The 15,400-nt window shown below is 34.4% G+C and overlaps 1 long non-coding RNA gene across 11 annotated transcripts; it reads right to left on the bottom strand.

Moving 5' to 3' along the window:
• Positions 1-1,209: 1,209 nt before the first annotated feature.
• Positions 1,210-10,346, bottom strand: LOC133803285 (uncharacterized). 11 transcript variants are annotated; one of them, XR_009877856.1, is made up of 11 exons: positions 10,072-10,346; positions 9,690-9,868; positions 9,420-9,548; positions 7,155-7,200; positions 6,405-6,479; positions 5,068-5,133; positions 4,718-4,843; positions 4,282-4,621; positions 3,655-3,743; positions 3,039-3,087; positions 1,210-1,482 (listed from the first exon to the last, which is right to left on the bottom strand). It is a non-coding gene; the product is annotated as an uncharacterized LOC133803285 (long non-coding RNA). The 11 variants fall into 11 exon arrangements; XR_009877858.1 differs by having other exon boundaries at positions 4,193-4,621; XR_009877862.1 differs by having other exon boundaries at positions 4,173-4,621.
• Between the last annotated feature and the right edge of the window lie 5,054 nt (positions 10,347-15,400).

Consider the following 15,400-nt stretch of genomic DNA (forward strand, 5'->3'; position numbering starts at 1 on the left):
TTATAATTGGTCCTAGAACTTGGCAAGGTAGCGCCCCGAAACTTCCGCGTCAAATAATAAGAATTCCCCTTCTTGGTTATACACCCAGACCCAATAGAAGATTTTTCTAAGGAGTTCTCCGTCTCAGCAGCATCCTCCTTGGCTTTGGCCTCTACCTACACACGCCTTTGCTTGAGACTGTCGGCCTCTGCTAGATTCTGCTTAAGATTGTTAACCTCGAGCTAAAACTGGTTACGCTATCAAATTATCTCCAAAGCTTGGGCTTTGGCAACTCACTCATTCTCTTGCGAGGTCTTCAGGGAATTGCTGGCCTCATTCAAGACTGTCATTGTGGCGTTGGCTTCCTCCAAGGTGGCCTGCGCCTCCCTAAGGGTGTCCTGGCCTCGTCAACCTCAGCTCAGACCCAAGCGATGCCACAGACCAAAGCCATGCAAAACTAGAAATAAAGGATAACTCAGGGTTAGTTTTTGAAGGGATGGGATTGGAAGAAGAAGATCAGCATAGTACTTACCGTCAGAGTCATCCCTAAAGTAGAGTCGAGGACAGTCGTTGATGGTTGCATCTCAATATCCTGCAACTCTTTATCGATGACCACACTCGTGTGCTTCATCATGTGGCTCACAATTTCCAAATATGAGTCACCAAGGGGCTCTGAATACACTACAGGAAAAAATGCTTTTAATAACACCGAAAATATGTTATCAAAACATACCGTAACACTTTTTGATGTTTTAAGACTGACTATGTTATCGTAGGTCAAGGTACTTTACATAACACTTTATCATTGTTATATAGATGTGTTATTATACTGTGAACGATAACACAATTTCTGTGTTATTTTAATAAATAGATAAGTGTTTAATTATGTTATCTATAGTCGATTATATAACACATTTCAATACTTATAAATTTGTGTTATACTACACTTTAGTATAACACATTTTTTGTGTTATACTACACTTTAGTATAACATATTTTTTGTGTTATACTACACTTTAGTACAACACATTATTTGTGTTATACTACACTTTAGTATAACACATTATTTGTGTTATATAATGAAGTTTGCATAACACAATTATTTGCATAAAAAGTGTTATTGTAATAGATATTATAACACAATTTTCGTATTATAACACTAATTTATTCTATTATATTTTAATTTTTTTTATATAATTAAAATTAGCTTTCTAATATATACTAGCATCATCAAATGAACTTGATTTTCAAATAACAAAAAGTAAAAACATTCAACATTGTATTAACAATCCACAAATTAGTTTAAAACATTCAACATTGTTTTAACAATCCACAAATTAGTTTAAAACATTAAACACTGTCATCAACGACAAAATGTTCTTTAAGTATTCAAGTAGTCTTAAATATTCAACATATTCTACTACTTTCAGCACAAAATATTCTGCAGCTGCCCAACATAAAGCCTTCAAAATTAAGTATCATTTTCTATTTCGCTTGTCACATCTGCAAAAAATAAACAAATAAATATTTTATTGTTATTATCTAGCATCACAAATTACTTCAAGAAAAATGTTATGGAAATTATTTCCAAGAGCGGACACCACATACAAAATAATGAATTCACAACTACACCAAAGCAAACAAAGAAACCAAACACTAAATTATAAGACATTGGTTCCTTTTTTAGTATGAAATCATGTGTTCATGTATGTGTGAACGAGAAAGAGAGGAAGGAAACGATAGAGAAGTTAAACAAAATTTATATATGTACCATACTATTCCAACCATAACAGTAATAAAGAGCACTACATATGCTTGTGTGCATATAAACAAAGTTGCATGATGTAAGATATATATAAGATCCAAAGGCCTAGAATCTAGATGACACTCATATTATATGTGTGCAAGGCAAACATGTGATTAGGCATACTAAAAAAAGAAGCAATAAAGAGCATAAATGGTTGTGCCAATTCATTAGTCTTAAATAGTTTGAGAGATTAAATAAAGAGCATGACCATGTATTTAAACTAAGTCCAACAAGCCATAAGAAACTCATAAAGGGGAAACACAAATAGAACACCACAATAAACTAAGCTACAAAAATCAGCAGCAGAGTACGCTTTATGATCGAAGCCACTGCCAAAAAAAAAAAACAGAGAGAGAAAACACAACAAACTAAACTTGGAAGTTTTATTAACCAACAATTCTGGACCAAAATCATTGTCAGAGAAGGATCTCTTCTAGTTATGAATCAAATACTATTTTGCAACATCAAGATAGATATTGACAATCCCTTTAACACAATCCAAACCCAAACACAAATAGAGATATTGACACCTAGAATAAACAACCAAACAAAAAGCTATTATGCAGCATGTCTGTTTTAGTAGCCAGGATAGCTTTTCCCAAAGAATAACTGCTGTCTTTGTAGACAGAATTGTACAGTAATGGACAAATACACAATTGATCAAGGTCTTGGGCTTCAAGGGTAGACAAAAGTTAATTATTTTATCTCCAAAACGATTTGTAACCACTAACCAGTAAAGTACATATGCTATAAATATAGAGAGTGAATGTATCAGAGAGTAACAATTCCACTACAATGGTGTTTCATATAAAATCATACCAATATGAGCAATCGATTATTAGCGCGCAAATAGCCTTTAATTGCATCATTATTAGGAAATTATAGTCCATCTATAACTTCACAAATACAAGTATGGGATCTTTCTAAAACTAATAACAAATATATTAAATATCTCCCTGTCATGTACCTCGGCACTCTGTCTTTCATTCTCAAAGTTTCTTAGCAACAATATTCAGAGATATTTTTTATATCCAAAGAAACAGATAGCTAATATGATGTAAAATATGACTTTTAAGATAGCTTTTTCTAACCCCAAAAGAAGTAGGGAAAGAGAGGGGGGCAGGTAAGTTTACAATATGGAAATCAAGTGAAAAAAGGTATGCACAGAAATAAATTAAGTAAGAAAATTGGAATGCATCATTGCGGAGTAAAAATAATCTGAGAGTAGATTAAAAAGAACAAAAAATTGTACCTGTGACAGCATATAGAGCACATAAAGCATGGAAATCAAGAGAGCGATCCTGTAAAGAAAGGAAGATAGGATCAGAAAGAGTACACAGTCGTTACTCCTTAGGAACTAGAAAGTTACATCTAACATGTGAGAAATAATCATAGAAAAATTGGAGTGTATAAATATCATATGAATGAAAATACATATAGCTTATTAGCTTTTATGTTTAGACATTTAGTTGACGCACTGGCATGAGAAACTGAGGTTCAATTCAAGAAAAAAACAAAGATGGGGCACAATGATGTGACCTACTCATCAAGATACCACATAGATGGGTCATTGATGTGATCTATACCAAGCTTAACACTCTCAAGGTCCTATTTTAATCCTACCGGGTAAGCCTATACCATTTGAAATATAGAACCATTGTGTCTAAAAGAGTGTTTTGAAATATAGAACCATTGTGTCTAAAAGAGTGATTGCTTAATCTAACAATGATAAGATATGGTTCAGTATACACAACTGTCAACAACACTTAAAACATTTGTCCAAATACCAAATAGCCCAAAAAGAATATAGTGAGATATAAATTGTCCATTCATATAGTAATTACTGACTAAGATGGCCATAAACGAACCAAGTGATGTATTGGAACAGCTGTCAATGTTCCAAATCTGCCGTTAATTCGTCCAACAATTTCATGGACCTGGCTTGTGAGTTTTTGATCTGTGAAAATGCAATATGAAACAGTGTATTAATTGAATTTTAGCAACAAAGCAAACAAAATGCACTTAGAATTGAAGTGTACTTCCTCAAACAAGGTAAGTTGTTTAACTCTGAAAAAAAAAATCTTAACCATTGTGTGTAAATTATTTTAAAAAAATGACAGTAAAAAGATGGAGAGACAAAATAGAACACTAAGTATTAATGATGCAATAATTAGAAAAGTTTTTGGTCACATCAAACCAAGTATTAACGATACAATAAGAAATATTACTGACTATCCCTATTGAAAACAGAACATAGAAATTTCAAGGTAAACCCAAATCAATTAACAACAAAACCCACATACAAATATCAAAAATAAAACAGAAGCTACAACAAAAGAGCCCTAAAATACCAAAGATATAAGAGTAATCTAAAGAGAAAGACTACCGGAACTGGTAGCTCCATACCGTTTCCTTCAAGGTCTCTAGGGGTTCACTCCGTTTGGAACCAAAACATGATGCTTTAACAATTATAAACACTGTTAGTTACCACTTACCAATTGGTCTTGATAGTAGTAATGATGAATTGGGAACCATTAGTGTCTGGTTCAACATTTTCCATTGATATAATTCCTAATGGTGAACATAAAGAGAAATTTTAGTAATGATAATAAGAAGTTCCCCGGGTTTTGGGTTATCTTTTGAACAATCACCATTTTAGAATAAAAGAAGAAATGGGTCAAGGAGAAGGCCTTTTTAACTTCCCTGGTCCAATGTGTTTTAGTTTGAAGTTTTCATCTACAAATTTAGCACCATAAATCGATTCTACACCTCATCCATCGCCAAGAGTAACATCGCCTCCCTGGTTCGCATGTAATATGGACATTCTTTCTCACCCTGCGATATAAACCACATACGATGACCACAAGCAACTATTGCAGCATTTATATGTTGAAAGGTTAAAATATAGACAGAACAATGATGTTATACTACTTGGATTGGAAGACCAGCAAAGTTAAACTCTAGAACTGGTGCTAATGGTGCTGCAGAAGTCTGTCCTTTAGTGTGATTATATTTACATGCTTTTCCAAATTTACATCCCCCTGACCTCAAATAATACTGCAAGAAGCTCAAGATTTTATAGCACCATAAATCTATTATTAGTCCAAAAGACACATTGCAGTCAAATATGTGGTATTAAAAGAGAGTAAAAAAATCTCCTGAAATCTTATAATATATAACTTTTAACATTCAAATAATTAGAATGAATCAAATAAAAAAATTCACCAAACAAGGGAAAAATATCAAATTATAATATCTAGAATTGTTGTAATTATAAAAACCTTGCATTTTGACTGCCCAGGATTTTGTGTGAACTCTTCCCTTTCTTTTACTTTCTCCTTAGCACCCTTCAAAATGATAATTTAAAAATGAAAAACACAAGATAAGTGAATACAATTGAAAAAGAAAAAGAATTTTTTTCCCAAAGAAATTATTTTCTTATGAATATTAAACATAATTCAGCTACAACGAAAGTGTCAAGTCCAGAAGGCAGGAAAGATACTATTCCTCCAAAAGTTAGCATATATACTTTAATTGGGATAACTAGCTTCCTTTCTCCATTCCAAGAGCAAACAATACAGCAAAACGAGTGTCTTTAATGTTATCCATAACCAACAAAATTCCCCCAACAAAACCCACCAACCATAACACAACCCAACAAAGAAGTACATCATATATATAGATGTTGGAGAACCAAAACATGAAGGTACTTAAACTAGGAGATACTGCAGTGAGTCTCAATACAGTGGAAGTGGAATTTGGTAGCTGTAGTAGGGAAGAAGAAGAAGAACTCCACACTAAGCAGATTTTTCTTTCTTACACTATGGCGAGGGTTGGTGAGTCAACTACTCTCATTCAAGCCCCCATCAAAACATTTTCTTATCTTATATTTATGGTCATTGAAACAATCTACATCACCAATGCTGGGGTAGATAACAGATAAAAGCATGTTTAACAACATATGTTAACTTTTTAACCATATCCTTTGCTACACACAATGAAACAGGGCACAATGAACTCATTTTAATGTGTAAGCTGATTTTATAACTTCTTTTATTGATTAATTTTGTTCCTGAGTCCCCTAGATGGCTGGTATGAATTGGATCAAAACTAAGCTTAGAAAACATAGAAACTTTGAAAATTTCGATAGCCCCTAAAATATACAAGCAAACAGAGCAAAGTCAACCCAGACATTCTTTGGCATCAATGAGTTATCATAAAGGTTTATTTTAACGAGTTTACAAATGATGGTAATAAGCATTATTAACAGAAAAATTATGCTCTACCACAGTGAGCAAGACAAACCTGCACTAAAGTAGTGGGTATATGTGTACATATAATCAAGTGGTGGTAATTGGTGGTGGGGCTATGAGGTTAAAAATTGCGGTTCAAGACTAACAAAGATCTTTAACTATTTGTACACATGTACTATTCACTGAATTCCACAGTTGCTCTTTAACTATTTGATACTGAAAATAAGTATACTAATAAAGACTAACAAAGATCACTTCACTTTTCACTTATCCCTCTCTATTCTTATCCAGTTGGTCATATTATATAAAATTTAATTGAATATACACATAAATATAAAAGTAACAATCACCACTTGTTCAATTACCTTACATAGTTAAAAATTCAAGAATCATCTGACCAAGCTTTAAGCTTCTAGTTGCTGGCTAATCTTTTCCAAAGTCTACATGAAAATATTGAATAAATGCTTGTTAGTGGAAAGAAAATTTTAGTCAAGCAACATAATTGGCAAGAAAGTAAGTGCATGCTAGTAGAGCACTTGGCAAGAGAAGAAGTGATGTGGTGAGCTAGTTGTCAAGTTATTGAATGTTGGCCTAGTCAAGTGATAATATACATGCATAAGAATTAATCTTCTAGCGGTGGTTAGAAAGTATTTCAGCCATTATAAATATTAGTGTGTTAGTAGTTTGTGTCATTTTTTGAATGGTCAGTAGGAATAGTTGTTTACTGTCATATTATTCTTTACTTTTAGTATGTAAAGGCATAATTTTTTTAATCAAAAGATTTTCCTAGTTCCTTTCACCTTAAAGAAAGCATTGTGATCTATTATATATTCATATAGCTATAATATATAGATATAAATTATGTGTACTCCGATTGGATACATATCATAAAGAAAATTATATATATAGTAAACTAAAGATTGAATAAAAGAAAGATCTTAAAAAAACATTGATCAATAAAATTATTTTGACAATTAACCTCAACAAGTCAACTATCCAATTAATCACAATCCTCTAATGTTGCAGTAATTACGCAAGTAACAATTTAGTTTTCATCTACAAGTATAGATTTCAAATTCAACATGATAATAAGAAATGAGAGAAAATTTTCTTACCTCCTTATTATATATATGATCCAGAAACAGTAGAGAAAACAGAAACCTAGCAAAACCCAACAAGTAAAAAGGAAAAGATAAAAATTAAGCTTTCTCCTTAAGATATTACAACTTCAAAATTTTTGTTAGCACAATAAATAGCTTGAACAAAAACTAAAAGTACAATCCAAATGTAAATCATTATTTTCAAAATCCTTTTTCTAGAAGAATGGAGAGAACATAATTTTTTACTCAAAGGCATCATAATTTAAGTAAACACACCAACCGATACAATAACGTCCCTAGAGTAAGATACCAGAATGTACTCCACAACTCCAAAGTTAAAATCAAAGTGAAATGTGTACAACTACAAGGTTTACCATTATTCTCATGGGAAGTAAAAGTTAATTGCTTATAGGACTTTCAACAAACAGTTTGTGTGCACTTAATTTGTTTTAAAAAGATTGGCTTCCCATATTTCTTAAATCGAGTTCAAATCTCTCTAGACACTACAAATGAAATATTATAGACGCAGTTAACATTAAAGTTCAAACATCATAACCATTGTTGTAAGTAACATTGGATCCTATTTATCTTTTTTTTTTGTCAGAATATATACACAACACAAAGCAGAAGCTTTGAAAAAGTGTAATTTACCTTTGAAAAGAAACAAAAAAAAACAACATTAATATAAAAAAAATGAGAAAAAGAGTGCCTGAAAATGAAATTAGAGGGTTTGAAAAAGAGGGTTTCCAGTATTCTTCTGTACTTGCTACCAACATCAATAAAAAACCCAATTATATAATAATTTAAAAACAAAACAACAATAACAAACTAATAAAACGTTCACATGACAAATGCAAAATCAATCACAAGCACAAGTTAGAGAATATTCTTAAAATTTGAGAAAAACAAGAATCTAATATATATATATATTAATGACTTGGTTAAAATTTATATATAAAACCATAATAATGATAATCGGTTAATATAGTAAATTAAAATTTTAATGCGTGAAATAACACTGTTATATAATTTAGTCATATCATCTTCATTGCAAACTCATATTCACAACAACAATTTTAATTGCCTTTCTTCTGCATGTGTGTGAAAAAAGGTCACTAATATAAGAGATAATTGGAACAAGGCTCCAAGTGGGAGGCCTATGTTAACAAAATTACATTAGCAACTAAGTAAGCTCTCAATTTCAAGGAAACTTGAGTGAACAAAACTTACAGTAGACTAAACTCCAAGTCATTATCACTAATAGATTTCAATCAAGCTAGAATGCATGTTTGATTTCCACGACTAATGAATGACTTATACAAAGCAAAACTCCATATCTCTATCGACCAAGACCAAGCATTTCATAATATTTTTTATCTTCACTAAGTAAAACAAAATGACCAGTGAACTTTTTTTTAACAATGTTGGTCTCCACAGCCTCAAGGTTTTCATTATCTTAATGCCATCATAAAACATATAGTGCATGGCATCCATAAGTCCTTAAAAATTTTATGTTCCTTTTTTTTTTATAAAAACTATTTCAAGAAGAAAGCAGAACAAAGCTTCAGATGCAGGCTAAGAACCAAGAACAATAACATCCCAGAACATATGTTCTGTAAGTTGAGTAAAAATGTCTCAGATTGGAGAATAGTAAATTGAGTAATCTTCTTAATCTTTGTTGAAAAAAGACAGGGAAATGAGGGAGCCAAGAAGCCTAAACCAAAACAGAATTGGAAGCTATATTTTAGGCACAATTTTAGGACATTCATAAACAAAAATATTGAGCTTAACAATACATTTTGGATATTTTGATTAACAAAATCTCACTTTTTCACAGAATAGTTGCAGCTGTGAAATTTGAAATTTTTTTGCATGAACTCAACAAATGTCACCAGTCTAGGATAGAGAAAAAGGTGCTAAAGTGAGTGTAATGGGATGAGACAAAAACACACTAAAACAAAAAAAAACTAATATATTAATGACAGAGCAACATTAACCACGAATGTATTAAAGTTAGAATGGGCTATAAAACATGGCTGGGCATCTCTGTTCTGTCACTAAGATAATAAAATCCAAAAGAAATGCCTTTTAAATTCTAGGACCCGAAGGAAAAAGCTGCAAAAAGCTTTGGAACGTGTAATTAAAAAAGCTTATGTTTACTCAAAGCTAACAGTAACAATACATGAGAAACCATAACTAAAACTAAATGTTACATATATGAACTCAATTATTATTAGAAAACCATGATTTATAATAAGTAATCAGAGTAAGGAACCTTACAAATGTATCTTCTTGTAAGTGCTTTTAATGTTCCCGTTGTCATCAATTACAACATGGGTATTACACAAATGTTGCTCACCAGGTCCTTTCTCTTAGAATCCTCCAAGTGATAACCAAATACTTGATTCTCTACAACCAATTGATAACATTAGGACACTGAGTGAATAACAGCACCCAATAACAACACCCAATAAGTCCTTGAAGTATTACTTGATTAAACACTGAGTGAGCCCATGAAAACTTAGTTACTTAGTTGAGTTTTCTACTAACCTTGCTAGAGAACAATATCGTTTCATTATAGGTCCATCTAAAGGTTCTGCTATTTTGAGACTTTCTCCCTCCTTGGCACCAACGAATGTGCAATTTTTTGGAAAACATATCAATTTCGCCCCAGCTGAAGCTGCTTCCTTCTCAGATTAAATTCAAACATTGGTGAGGGAGAAAGAGAGCTGTTTTTTTATAGAATGTAGAATAAAATAAAAATTAGTTGCAGATATATATATATATATATATATATATATAAGTGAGGGAGAGAGAGGTGGCTGAGTGAGAACCGAGAAAAACACCACAAAATAGGAGAGAAGGTGAAAGAATAGACATAAAAAGAAAAGAAAAACAAAAAAACTAATTACATATATATGTATATACACACCTAAGAGAGCAAAGTTAGAGAGATGAAGGGGAGAGAACCTTCACAGGTAGGGTGAGCATCCAGGCAGGGTGCATGAGGCAGCAGAGTAATTTGGGGGAAAACGATTTTTAGGGATTTAGGGAAATGAGAGAAATGGGGATTTGTGGAAACCCAAACGCAGCTCTGCTGAGAAATGAGGATTTCGGTTTTGGGGTATGGAGGAGGGAAATGAGAAAAGAAAATTGGGGCTCATTTTTTTTAGTGAGAGAAGAGGCGGGAGACAATGTCAGGTTGGCGCCTTTACCGAATCACTTATGCTAAGAAAATATAATACTTTTTCAATAGTATTATATTCATGTGTTGTGGAAAGTGATTTTTGGTGTAGTGATAATTCTCCACCCCGAGGAGGGGAGCTAGGATGGTGACATTCGGGGCTTCGGTTTGGGCGACTTACGGAACAGGAGTGGGGTCACGAGGAGCTGTTGGAGGAGCCAATAGGGTCGTGACTATGGTGGGCTAAGGCTGCTACTTCTTCTAGGTGGAGCTGGAACCCTTGTCATTGGCAGGAGACCTGGTTGCGGTTCCAGCTCTAGGGACAGTGTTCATTGAAACCCTTGTCCTTTTTACATGTGGTCTGGGCTTGAGGGCCTCCTTTAGATTCATTTCTTCGTCTGCAAAAGGGCGAGCAGAAAAGTAAAATCAAAGAAATGATTAATCAATACAACATAATTGAAAGAGTAACAATGGAAGAGCCCTACCCTTCGAACTAGAGGATGAAACTAATATGATCAGCTATGAATTATGAACTGGGTTAGGTAAAATCGCAACTCTTAGATTATCAGAAGATGGGGAGACTCTAGAATTATTACATTGTGAGACCTACGGGGTTCAAACTCCTTGACTGGACTAGACTCATGTTCGACCTGCCTAGTACCCAAGGTAAAAACACCATGACACAGGGAAGGCCGCGGCAAAAGGATTGTACATAAGGTGTAAAGTATTATCAACTACGCTACATTTGGAGTAGCTATGATCAGGTTCGGATCAACCGCGTGTCGACACACGAGTAACCTTGGATTGAATGGGAGTACCCTAAAACTGGAAGAAACTCGGTTCATTTGTCTATATGTGTTACCTCGGCTGGAGGTGCCGGCTGCTACCCCCGATTTAGCTCGGCCTTGGTTGGGATCTTGTCCATCCTCAAGAACCTTTCTTTTGCACACCAACTGGGTGACCTCCTCTTCCTCACCAACCTCTTCAGCGACTGGGAGGAGTTGCTGGGGAGGAGGGACCTTGGGGAGGAGGCCTCAAACCCTGATGGTGATCGTTTGATCCTCACGGTGTAGCTTGCAAGCCATCATGGTGGCATCATTCACCACCATTCAAACTCTTTCTCCTTGGCAGGAGCATGGGCAAGAGTCTCGTATTGACCTCCGAGGGTGTTTAACCGCTCCGTTCTCTTATAAGTTTTAACTTGGTTAAGAAAGAATCCAAATTCAAAGTTCAAGAGGTTGAAAAACTTACGAGGACGGTTGAAGTATCGATGGTTATAGTTCTTAAAATGATTTGACATGAAGAATTGATTCCTATAGTCATTCGGTTAGCTGGGGAGGTCAAAGATATAGGTTGTGCTGGGAAACTAGTGAGGTAGTAGAAGCCATCACCTTGCCCCTTTGACTTTGGATTGTCTTTGAGGCAAAAGAAATTCATAATATCGACGGGGGTGGGGACGTGCGACTCGTTCTTTAAAAAGTAATACTTCAACCACACTAGGAATTGATATGAGTTTGAAGGGAGCTGGAACGGTGCCAGTTCCATGTAATTTAAAATATCTGTGAAGTAATGGTACAGGGGAAGAAAGGCACCTCCCTTCAGGTTCTCATCACTCCAATCCCCAAATTCATCCTAGGGTGGGGTACAACTCCACTCTCCATCAAACAAAGGGCGGGCAACAAGTACTTCAGAGACTATTTTGATCCCATGACTCAGTAAGATTTTGCTCACCTTACCCTAAGTCTTTATCCAATATTCGATATGCTCAGACTCGAAGAAGGCGTTGGGGTCAACCATGACCTGACTATCCACCACTATGCCGAAGTGGGGAATAAGATTATCATTTGCGACCTCCTTATCTTTATTTTTCCTTTGAGAGGAGGAGCTCACCACTTTTTATTCTTTTGGTTGGCCATAATTAAGTTCTCCTAGCGACCAAATGGGCTGTTAGAGGCGACCTAAGATATAACTTCATTGTGACACTAGAAGTGAGGGAAATTTAGAGTTTTATGTTCAATTTACTAATACGTGAGTTCATGCGCGGTCAGAAACCATGTGCTATAACCTGGGAAACTACTGATACTTTGAGATTCGAGTGTCAAACCTGGTACCATTTTGGAAAGCGATTTAATGTAAAACCACTCGAGAAACCATAATCCTTATGCTACCTAGAACTGAACCCAAAATAAAAATCCCCAAATCTTCACGTTCAAGTATTCAGACGTTCCTCTTTCAAACCCAGAAAACCAATAAAATTACCCATGTTTGTTCATTAATTTAAATTGGATCTAGTGTTAATGTTTTGGCCTAACAAAAATTTTGAATGCAAAGGTGTTAAGATTCAAGTATGGTTCCCCTATTTATACATAAACATCAGGAATTGATATAGGCGACACGATTAGATATGTTTGAGATCAAAGGGCCTAGATTAAATAAACCAAGCGGGTGACAAAAAGTTGACAAGATAGTTTTCATGGTACTCAAAACCTGAATAGGCGCCTATTTCAGATCAACACGTGTCATGTATTTGAGTGAGTTGGCTTGCATGTTTTCACATAATAGAAGCCGAAAAGCCCCTATTGTACATGTCAGAAGTGTCGTCATGCACGAGCAGGAGCTTGGTGAAAAATGTTGTACCCCAAAAATAGGAGCTGAATTACTCAGCATGGGGTACAGCTGGTAGAGAATCATTTGAAGAAAGCGTATAGATAGAGCATCTAGCTAGCTCTAAAGTGAACAAGTCAAGTCAAACTTGATAGCTGACGACAACCAAATAGTCTCCAAATCGCCTCTTGCGCCAACAACTTAGTTCAAGATGTGGGAGATCCACATCGTCTTCATGAAACTTTGAACGTGACCCTTGTAAGTTCATGTTAGTTCTTCGACACCCAAATAAAGGAGGTGTTCATATCGCAAAATCCTGAACATGATGCATAGTGAAGGATCCCAAAATACTCAGATTCTTCTGTAGAGTCCAAGAACTTTACTTAGCTAATTATTTAGTAGTATTATAGTATGTATAGTATTATCTTTGTTACTGTGGATTTTTGGTTCAGACCGGGAATTATTTGGACACTCATAGTAGTACTTATAGACTTTCTAAGTTTAACCTATAGTTTAAGAATATTGATTTTAACCTAAGGTTTGATTATATAGCTGATATTAAGAATAATATTTATTATACTATAAGGTTTAGATATCAACCAATAGGATTTTAAGCACATGTTATGAATGGGTAATTAAAGATTAAGTATTTTGGAGGATTAAATTTAATAAGGAGTAAAGTTTGAATGCAATAGGGTCAGTCAGCAGCTTTGAATATGTTGAGGGCTTAGTCAAGGCTGTTTACTCCATTCAAACTTAGCTAAAAATGTGTCATTTTGTGTTTAATTAATCAGCGTGTGCCGATATATCGCAGCTATAGGGGGCGATATATCGCAGCACGTAGATACGGAAAACACGAGACGATGCACGGTCGCCTCGGGCATACTGGCCCAGGCGATATATCGCCTACAGGGGGCGATATATCGCCTCCTTCAGCATAATTCAAATGTTTTTGAATTCTTTTTCCTTTCAGCCATTCAACCTCTTCATAAATCTAGCATCTTTTGAACGAGTCTTCAGCCTCTGCTGAACTATTATTCAAATTATTTTCACCTAAAAAGCTATTATTTTTATTCAAGTAAAATTAAGATTCCTTCATTCCCAAAGTCTATAAATAGGACCTAGTACCTAGCCATTATTCACCTTTTACTCTAAGTTCAGAAGCTGCAAGTGCTAGGAGAGTGTGGAGTTAAACACTTGGGTGGGGAAATCATATGCTTAAACATCATAAGCTTATCAAACACTTTGGGAAGTAAGGTTCTATAGTATTTCGGTTGTGGTGTAGATTGGTCTTACAAGTCTTTGAGGTAAACCAAAACTCTAGTTCATTTGTTTTATGTTATTTTCTTTCTCATAGTCTTCTACTCAGTCTCCTAACCTCATTCTCATTTTGGTTAGGGAATCTAAGATCTTGAGCACATAAGTTTTGGTAAGTATGACTTTCAATGGTTTAGTCTTTCCATTCCTTTCATTTCATCTCTTTTTCTTCATTAGACTCACCCTGTTATATATGGTTTTAGGAGTGTTCCAAAAGTCCCAACTCAGTCCACATATCCCTGTAACTTTGGTAAGGAAAATAGGATAGAATCTATATGTTTTATGCTTATGTTATCTTATGTGTTATGATATGAAATATGTTATAAATATGTTATGAATATGTATGTTTGTAGGCTTGGGCATATGACCCATATGACTAACAAGACCCCAAATGGGTTATGGGCATATGACCTACTTAGCTAGTAGGACCCCACTAATCCCATGGGCATATGACTTGTTTAGTCTATGGGACCCCAAGTAAAAATGGCCATTATAATAAGTGTATGTAATAAGTGTTATGATATGCCTTTATGTTATTATGAAATTTTATGTTTATAACTATGTGTTAGATTTTCCTTGCTGGGCATTAGGCTCATTCCTTTTTGTTTTATGTGCAGGAAAATAGCTTTTAGTGGCGGTAAGGTTCGTGGAAGCTTGGAGATTGTGTATCGATGGTGAATGGAGTCAAGGAGCCAAGCGTTATTCGATTCGAGGATGTAGTTTTGTTTTATGTCTTTTACATGTATTTTCCGCACTATTTATGTAATGTCTTTTTATTTTAAATCATGTTTTGTTTTTAAAGACAATGGGATCCCATATCCTTCTTGGTATTTATTTTGTAAGTAACTCTTATTTTTACAAGTTACTTAATAAAATAATGGTATTTTCGTAAATGTAAGTTCTATTAAGGATTGTATGTATAGTTTCGTTAATGGTCCAAAAGTCTAGATTAGTGGGTCATTACATCTTCATACGATCATTAATGCTCATATATTATTCTATATTTATTACCCAATATTGTGGGCATAGAATTAATAGGCATTAATGAATTTATGTAAATAGGATGTTACCCAAAAATGTATGTTACAATATTTATGCACGAATACACAAATTTGTCCTGGAAGAATTCCTTATAAATACTGAGGATAATGGACAG

This window comes from Humulus lupulus, chromosome X (assembly GCF_963169125.1).
Source record: "Humulus lupulus chromosome X, drHumLupu1.1, whole genome shotgun sequence".
Classification (NCBI taxonomy): Eukaryota; Viridiplantae; Streptophyta; class Magnoliopsida; order Rosales; family Cannabaceae; genus Humulus; species Humulus lupulus.